Consider the following 10,262-nt stretch of genomic DNA (forward strand, 5'->3'; position numbering starts at 1 on the left):
TAGGCCAACCCAAGATCCTAATACCCAATTTAGGGCTTTTTCCACCATTAGTTTCAGATCGAAACCCTTCCCCAACAATAATTACCCACGAATTTACATTCTACGGATCTAAAAATAGATTCGGGGAGTGAAAACCTTACCTTTAGCCTCAAGAATGGTGGAAAACTGTCAAGAAAACCCCTAGGGTCATTCCTTAGCTCTCAAAGTGCAGAATAAAATATTTTTGGGGTTTTATTTCTGACTTAAGTCGCGTCGGACCCGCCACATCGGTCCTCACCCCGCTACAACATCCCTGCCCTGGTGGCGGAAATCCCCCCCCAGCGGCTTGCACGGAACCAGTGAGCTATTTTAATAATTCCAAGACCCCCATTTCACAACACACTTTTAACCAACGACGCTCAGAAAATACCGTTCACGCTAAGATCGATTCCGGGAGTTCTACTCACCCGAATTCAATTCCGTAAAGTTGTATAGATTCTTTAACGACTTATCTAACCACTCATGTAATCAAAATCATAAATAAGTTACCCGATTGTTACCAGATTTCCCTACACCTTAACGACTTTGATTTCGTCCAAATCTGGACTAAGTTGGGAAATCCAAAGTTACTACTCAAAAGTTTTCTGACCCCAATTCTTTCCCCATCAGCTTTTCTATAACGACGGGAACAGGTCGTTACAACTTCCCTTCAAAAGTCACACTATTATTTATAGATTATTTTTTTTATGGTAGATAATGAAGCTCTTTTCTGAAATTTTGATGTAATTAGTAAAGTTGTTGTCATGTGACCAGGAGGTCACATATTCAAGCTCTGGAAATGATTTTATGTAGAAATATAAGGTAAGACTGCGTACAATACTCCGAATTTTGATATGTTATATTAAATTGTATACCACTATTTTATTCTGTTATTGTTATGAAGTCAAACGACAGAGAAAGCAAGAAAAATCTCTAAAAAAAAATTCAAAAAAATAAATATGAATAATATATGAGAGGTAAGTTACACAGATGAATTGAGTTATTTGTTAGTAGTAACAACTCAATTCAATTTCAACAAAAAAATATTAAATAATTCTAACACCTAAATTCTTCTGTGCAAATTCAACAAGATTGTTAAATTCATTTTCATCAATATATCCATTACCATTAGCATCTGCACCTTTTATGCCACGCCTCCCTTTTAATCTACTCAACCAACCTCCGCCATTCGTTCTTATAGCTTCACGTAGTTCTTCTTTACTTATTTTCCCGTCTTTGTCTGTATCGAATCTCTTTATCCATTTCTTGAATTCTTGCAAACTCATCTCAATTTTACCATCACTCGCGATGTTTCTTCTATATGTACTCTTCAACGCCATTTTTAATCGAATATAACAAGAAATTGATTATCAGAATAAATGTTTTATTGATGAATGTGTTCAAGACAATCGATTTAATTTATAGTGTTAGTAGTATGCTATAGTAGTAATTAAATTAATTAGTGGACATATTAAAATCGAAAGCTAGTGCATGTACGTACATTAATTCGAATAAGAATCAACAAAAAATAATTATGGTCTCAAAAAGTGTACGTAAAGCCATAATTAGGGATTATCTAAATTATTGTACATATATACTTCCATTATGTAACAGATATGCATAATATCCTTTGCATGGTTGCTTTAGTTTAATTGCCCAATAATCGTTATTATTAAGCTAATACAAATGAGCTGCTTTTTATCAAATCAAACTTTTAAATGAAATAATCATGTCCGCGTATATAATTACATAATATCAAAGCAAATAGATGTCCTAACATATGTTTAAAAGTCTTGTCACCAATTTTTATCATAAATAATTTTTAAGTGCTTACCTTATGTCACACATTTCAATTATTACCGGTCCCTGTGCTAGATGGATTATTCCCTGCCTAAAAGTACTCTTTTTAGGTTATAATATATACAATTAATTAAATTAATTAAATCTTTTGGAATCAAAATTAAACGGCAGTTGTGAATCGGATCTAAGAAATTGTCTGTAAAAGACTAAACAATTGTAAATATACTTCCATTATTATCTAATTGATATAATATATCCTTTAATTTGCTTGGTTGCTTTAGTTTAATTTATCAAGAATAATTATTTATAAATACAAGTTACAACTATAATAAGTGGCCAATAATACAATATCTATAAAAGCAGTGTCACCCTCTTCTCTACGCATGTACTCGACAACCTGGTGGTTCTTTGATTCATATCCACAATAAAAGAATTAGTGAGTCTAGCTCCCTATTTCTGCTTTTGAATTGAACAAACTATTTCTTTTGAATTGATTAATAAAAAGAGGGAACTAAAGTAAGTAATATATATAATTAATTAAGTTAATAAATACATGATAATTTTATCATTTTAAGCTTTTTAATGCGATAAATACATAGTTTAACATGATATTAAATAAAAAAGACAAAGGCTTTAAAATCAAATCTCATCATAACCTTCTATATTATTTTATAGAAAAATATCCAAACAAACAAATAAAGAAGATTATCAAAAATATAATAAAATAAATAATTTTTATCTCTAACAGCATAATCTTTTAAATTAAATGAATATATAGTGGAAGTTTGCATCCATGCCTACAAGTACTTTTAAGAGTCTTGTTTTGATAAGTATAATGTTTAAGATGAAGTTCTTCGAGTTTATCAATAGAAAAAAACAATTATTAATTTCTTGATGAAATGTTTTATATTTATATAAATATTTATGATTTATTTAGATAATAAACTTTAAAGTCTTTTTACTTTTTAAAGAAATTATATATTAAATCAAAGTATATCACATAAATTGAGATGAACGAAGTAGCTGATCTTTTCGAGAAGTGTACAATGCATGCACGTAATCTATTGTGGTCAAAACGTGTAAAATGAGAAGAAATCACTTTTTTATTAAAAGAATAGCTGTTTTGAACCTCATCTAATAAGAATTTTTGTGTTTAATTATATATCGAGAAATAACCAGTTATATATATATATATACTCCAATAGTTTAATAGAGATACTAATATATACAAGTATATATTGTACTATGCTTTTGTATGGTAGCTTTACTTTTACAATAAATAATTGTTTATACAACTATATACGAGTTCTTTCATTTAATCTTGACGTAATTGGTAAAAAATGTTATCATGTGAGCAGGAGGTCATAGGTTCGAGCTATGTAAATAGTCTATTACACAAATACATGATAAGGCATGGACAATAGACCCCTGTAGACGGTAGTCAAAAGCAAAGCTAGAATTTTAGTTTTATGATTTTGAATTTTATACTAATGATTAAGTGATAATAAGTTGATTCTAAATTTAATATTTGTATATATATATTTAATAAATTTATTAACACAAATATACTATTTAAACACAGGGTTCGGCCAAACGAATCCTCATGCAGGCTACTATCTCCACCATTGCTTGCGGCTCAACCTTCCCTCAATTCTATGCATAATGGGAGCTTAATTAATCCACTAGACGTGAAACCCCTTCATAGGATACTTTTGGTATTTTATACTCCTTCAATTCTAATTTATATGACAGTGTTTTAAAATTAAATTATTTTAAATAAATGAAGTATGACGATCTTTTTAGATAGATCTTTTTAATATATCCAACCACATGATACAACACTACTAGTACTGTATAATTTCCTTGTTAGGCTTTATATTATCACCACACATACAACATATATAGTATATAGTAAAAATTCTATTAATTACAAGATTTTATAATTCTTAAATAACTCTAACACCTAAGTTCCTTTGAGCAAATTCAACAAGATTTTTGAATTCCTTCTCATCAATAAATCCATCACCATTTGAATCTGCAACTCTCATGCCATGGCTTCCCTTTATCTTGCTCAACCAACCACCGCCATTCGTTCTTACAGCTTCACGTAGTTCTTCTTTGCTTATTTTTCCATCTTTGTTTGTATCGAATTTCTTTATCCATTTCTTGAATTCTTGTAAACTCATTTCAAGTTTTCCATCACTTGAAATATTTCTTCTATAAGCTGTATTCTTCAATGCCATAATTTCTTGTTATTATTAGTTATAACAAGTTGAATATGACTTGTTTAGTTGGAATAAATAATAAGTACTATTTTGCTTTGGATATGAATGAAATGTTTTGATGAGGTACTCTTATTTATACTAGTATGATAATTTATGATAATGTTGAAATTTTCTTGGAAAGTTTTAACATTTTGTGAATATAGAATAGTTTGATTGAAAGTTGAAACAAGAATCTGCCGTTGTTATTAGACTAAGAAATTTGTTTCTATCGCGACTCGATATGAAGTTTAAGAAATATGATATTTGTGATCTTTAAATATGTCAAGTAATTTTAATAACTATAACATGCTATATTAAAGATAATTATCAAAGTTTAAGAAAAGAAAAAATTCTTTTTAAAATTTGTAGATTAAAATAAGTCATAAAAATGTGTGTGACCGGCTATAAATTATTTTAGTTAAAGATAAATAAAAAACTTAAATTAAATTATAGATTTTAAAAAAAGTATGACATAAAAATTAATCAAGTCCTTTGAGTGGTAATTGCTTTACTTTTGCATGAATTGTTAATATACACAAACTCTGAATCTGGACAGGATAACTATACGACCATGCACTGATTCGATTAAATTCAATAATTTTGATTTAAATTTTATATTTATTTTTAAAAATTATTAAATATGTACGAATTATTTATTAGAAGTCAGTAACATAAAAAAAACTAAAATATTGAAGTAAATTTTAAATTTTGATTTTGCTTCTGATTATTCTTAGGTCATCTCATAGTCTCCACTTGTCAATGTTCTCTTCTGGATTAAGAGAAGTGCATTCAAACCGACTTCCTTTGTTAGGTATCACAAAAGAAGGAATATTTTTTTTATTTTTTGTCTAAAATGAAGGCTGATAACTTGATTTTATTAATTATTCTCTCCAAATATACGTATTTATTGGTTAAGAGTAATTTTAAATAGATTGAGTTTACACGTGGCCTTTGACAAGAAAACTATATTCTAAAGTTAATTAATGAATCAAATGTCTTAATTAGACAGCAGAAGTTTTTGACCAATATAACCAACTAAATATGAGAGGTTAAGATTATTTTTCTCGTTATTTCTTCAAAAAAATTGTATATATTAATACTCTTTTAATTTTATTTATATTTTAGTACTTAACATTTTAAAATTATCCTAAAAAATAAACACAAACAAAAATTATGAAATTTGTAAACTCAGAAATTTATTTGATTGTTCAGACCTTCACATAAAAATACAAAAATTAAATCTAGCCTCTCATATTCATGTGTATACATGCCATGCATATATCATTTAGAAGTAATTGACGAAATAGTAAGGGATGAGATCCTTTCCCCTAAGTTATAGTACTCTTGAAAATTCTTTTTTTTTTCATCCCACCCCAATAGGAGGATTAATAGTATTTCATTTATCCTTAGGTGTGACTAGCTCAAACACTTAATTTATATATCAGTTGTTGATGAAGATATGTGATCGATTACTTGGGTAAGTCTCACTTATCCTCTCAAAAGCTTTATTATTATGTCAAAAGCAAATAATCTTGTATTTAAGCTCTATCATCTATGGTTTCAATTGGTCATGGCAAACGACCATATTGGATCAAATATGGATGGATTGAAAATAGATCAACATAAAATAGGTACTAATTCGATCCACTCATATTCATATGAGTAAATTAAAAGTGGGATGTTGATATACTGTGAACTTACGGTACTTTTAAATTTTAATGCATTAAATTTGGAGTTTTGCATGAGTCGTAGGAATTTTGGTAATAGAGTGTTTTGCTCGAATCTTGCAGGAAATAGGTTTTGGATCAGTTGGTTTTAGAAGTCACTACAAGAAATGGGATTTATTGTGGCAATATTTAGCGGCGATCCTATTTGTTGCTACAAAAGTTATATATACAATGGCGACAAATGAATGTGTTGCAGTAGATAAACATTTAGTGGCGAGTTATGTTAATTTGCTGCTAATAGGCGTTGCTAATTCTCAATTATTTGTTCCCGCTAATACAAAAAATTTGGCTCCATATTCTTCGGTGGCAACTTCTAATTTGTCGCATCTAAATAAAGTTTGTGGCGACATGACCACTCCTAATAAGTAAATTTAATTTAACATAAAAAGTTAAAAGAAAACAAATGAAAATGTTTGATAAAAAAGTATACACACAGGCTTTTACACAAACACTCCTCTTCTCAAATTTTCGCTTGATTTCTCTCCCTTCACTCAACTTTTCTTAGAGATTTTTCAAATTTTCACTCTCAACAATAGTCGCGGCGACTAATTTTGCCACTAAAACATACTATTAGTGGCGACTTATATAAGTATTCGTGGTGACTAATGTTGCCGCTAAAACATACTATTAGTTGTGACTTATATAGGTATTCGCGGTGACTAATTTTGCCACTAGAACAAACTATTAGTAGCGACTTATATACGTATTTGCGGCGACTAATTTTGCCACTAAAACACACTATTAGTGGCAATTTATTAGGTATTTGCGGCGACTAATTTTGTCACTAAAACATACTATTAGCGGCGACTTATATGGGTATTCACGGCGACTAATGTTGTCACTAAAACACACTATTAGTGGCAATTTATTAGGTATTTGCGGCGACTAATTTTGTCACTAAATCATACTATTAGCGGCGACTTATATGGGTATTCACGGCGACTAATGTTGTCACTAAAACACACTATTTGTGGCGATTTATTTAAGTATTCGCGGCAACTAATTTTGCCACTAAAACATACTATTAGTGGCGACTTGTTTAGGTATTTGCGGCGACTAATGTTGTCACTAAAACAAACTATTTGTGGCGATTTATTTAAGTATTCACGGCTACTAATTTTGCCACTAAAACAAACTATTAGTGGCGACTTGTTTAGGTATTCGCGGCGACTAATGTTGTCACTAAAACATACTATTTGTGGCGATTTATTTAGGTATTCGCGGCGATGTTTAGGTATTCGCGGCGACTAATGTTGTCACTAAAACATACTATTTGTGGCGATTTATTTAGGTATTCGCAGCGACTAATGTTGCCACTGAAACACACTATTAGTGGCGACTTATATAGGTATTTGCAGCGACTAATGTTGTCACTAAAACATACTATTAGTGGCAACTTCAACAGGCATTCGCTGCAACTAATGTTGTCACTAAAACAAACTAAGAATCGCTCAAATTTCCTGATTTTTCGTGTGTATTATCCCATTGATCTGGCGCATGGAACACCCAAAACTTTTTTCTCAAAAACTTTATGAGAACCTCCATAATGAGTTGAGGAACCTTCACGTATACTCATACAATTTTTTTAATGCCTATTCCGCATTTACAAGCCTCTTTTCAAGAATTGCCCAAATTTTTCTATTTTTTATGTGTATTAGCCCATGGATCTAGCGCTTAAAGCAATCGAAAAAAATTTCTAAAAAAAGTTTATGAGGATCTCTATTGAGTTGGAGAAGCTTCATGTCTATTTACATCATTTTTTAAATGTTCATTTTCGCATCTACAAGTTTTTTTAAGAATAGCCCATTTTTTTCATTTTTTCGTGTGTTTTAGCCCATATATCTGGCGCTCGAAGTACCCAAATTTTTTTCCTCAAAATAATATATGAGGACCTCCTAATGAATTGGGAAAACTTTACGTATATTTACACCATTTATTTAATTCTCATTTCTGCATTTACAAGTCTATTTTTCAAAATCACTAAATTCTCCAATTTTTCATGTGTAATGCCCATCGATTTGGCCCGAAGAACCCAAAATTGTTTTCTCAAAAAACTTTATAAAGACCTCTATAATGATTTAGGTAAATTTCATGTATATTCACACCATTTTTTTAACGATCATTTATACATTTACAAGCCCCTTTTTAAGAAACGCCCAAATTTTCGATTTTCGCCTGTATTAGCCCATGGATCTAGAACCCGAAGCACCCAAAATCTTTTTCTCAAAAAACTTTATAAGGACATCTGTAATGAGTTGGTAAGCCATTTTTTAGAATCTCCCAAACTCCTCGATTTTTCATGTGTATTAGCCCATGGATCTAGCTCCCGGAGCATTCAAATTTGTTTTCCCAAAAAATTTTATAAGGGCCTTCGTAATGAGTTGGTGGACCTTCACGTATACTCACACCATTTTTTTAACGCCCATTACCACATTTACAAGCCCTTTCTTAAGAATCGCCCAAATTTCCTGATTTTTCGTGTGTATTAATAAGTCCATGAATCTGGTGTCCGAAGCAACCAAACAAATTTTTTCAAAAAACTTTAATAGGACCTCCATAACGAGTTGGGGAAACCTTCACGTATACTCACACCATCTTTTTAACGCTTATTTTCGCATTTACAAGTCTTTTTTAAGAATAACCCAAATTTCATGGTTTTTCGTGTGTATTAGCCCATGGATCTGGCGTCCGGAGCACCCAAAACATTTTTTCTCAAAAAACTTCATAAGGACCTCCGTAATGAGTTGGGAAACATTCACGTATACTCACACTATTTTTTAAAACGCTCATTTTCGCATTTACAAGCCATTTTTTAAGAATCACCAAAACTCCTCGATTTTTTCGTGTGTATTAACCCATGGATCTGGCGTCGGAGAACCCAAAAAAAAATTCTCAAAAAACTTTATGAGAACCTTCGTAATGAGTTGTGGAATTTTCACGTATACTTACACCATTTTTTTAACGCCCATTTACTTATTTACATGCCCTTTTGTAAGAACCGCTCAAATTTTTTGATTTTTTTTTTTATATTAGCCCATGGATCTAGCGTCCGGAGCACCTAAATTTTTTTAAAAAAAAACTTTATGAGGACCTCCGTAATAAGTTGGGGAACCTTCACATATACCCACACTATTTTTAATGCCCATTTTCGTATTTACAAACCCCTTTTTAAGAATCGCCAATTTTTCTGATTTTTCGTGTGTATTAGCCCATGGATCTGGCAACCGGAGCACCCAAATTTTTTTCTCAAAATACTTTATGAGTACCTCTGTAATGTGTTGGAGAACTTTCATGTATACTCACACCATTATTTTAACTCCCATTTCCACATTTACAGGTCTTTTTTAAGAATCACCCAAATTTCTTAATTTTTTGTGTATATTAGCCCATGGATCTAAAGCCCGGAACACCCAAAATATTTTTCTCAAAAAACATTCTGAGGACCTCCATACTGAGTTGGGGAACTTTAACGTATACTTACACCATTTTTAACGCCCATTTTCGTATTTACAACCCTTTTATAAAAATCGCCCAAATTTCCTGATTTTTCGTGTGTATTAGCCTATGGATCTAGCGCCCAGAGCACTCAATTTTTTTTTCTCAAAAACTTTATGAGGACCTCCGTAATGAGTTGGGGAACATTCACGTATACTCACACAATTTTTTAACGCTCATTTGCGCATTTACAAGCAATTTTTTAAGAATCACCCAAATTTCTCGATTTTCCTTGTGTATTAGCCTATAGACCTGGCGCCCCGAGCACCCAATTTTTTTTTCGCAAAAGACTTTATGAGGACTTCCGTAATAAGTTGGAGAACCTTCATATATACTCACACCATTTTTTTAACTCCCATTTCCTCATTTACAAGCCTTTTTTTAAGAATCTTCCAAATTTTCTAATTTTTCATGTGTATATTATTAACGCGTGGATCTGGCACCCGGAGCACCCAAATTTTTTTCTCAAAAAATTTTATGAGGACCTCCGTAATGAGTTGGAGAACCTTCACATATATACTCACACCATTTTTAATGCCCATTTCCGCATTTACAAGCCCCTTTTTAAGAATTTCTCAATTTTTCGTGTGTATATTAGTCCATGGATCTGGCGCTCGGAGCACCCAATTTCTTTTTCTCAAAATACTTTATGAGGACCTCTGTAATGAGTTATGGAACATTCACGTATACTCACACCATTATTTTGACGTCCATTTCCACATTTATAAGCCTTTTTTTAAAAATCGCCCAAATTTTCTGATTTTTCGTGTGTAATGCCCATGGATCTGGCGCTCGGAGCACCCAAAAAAATTTTCCTCAAAAAACTTTATGAGGACCTCCGTAATGAGTTGAGGAACCTCCACGTATACTCACACTATTTTTTAAAATCTCATTTCCGCATTTACAAGCCATTTTTTAAGAATCACCCAAAATTCGTATTTTTCGTGTGTATTAGCCC

This window comes from Solanum tuberosum, unplaced genomic scaffold (genome assembly GCF_000226075.1).
Source record: "Solanum tuberosum cultivar DM 1-3 516 R44 unplaced genomic scaffold, SolTub_3.0 scf00034, whole genome shotgun sequence".
Taxonomy (NCBI): Eukaryota; Viridiplantae; Streptophyta; class Magnoliopsida; order Solanales; family Solanaceae; genus Solanum; species Solanum tuberosum.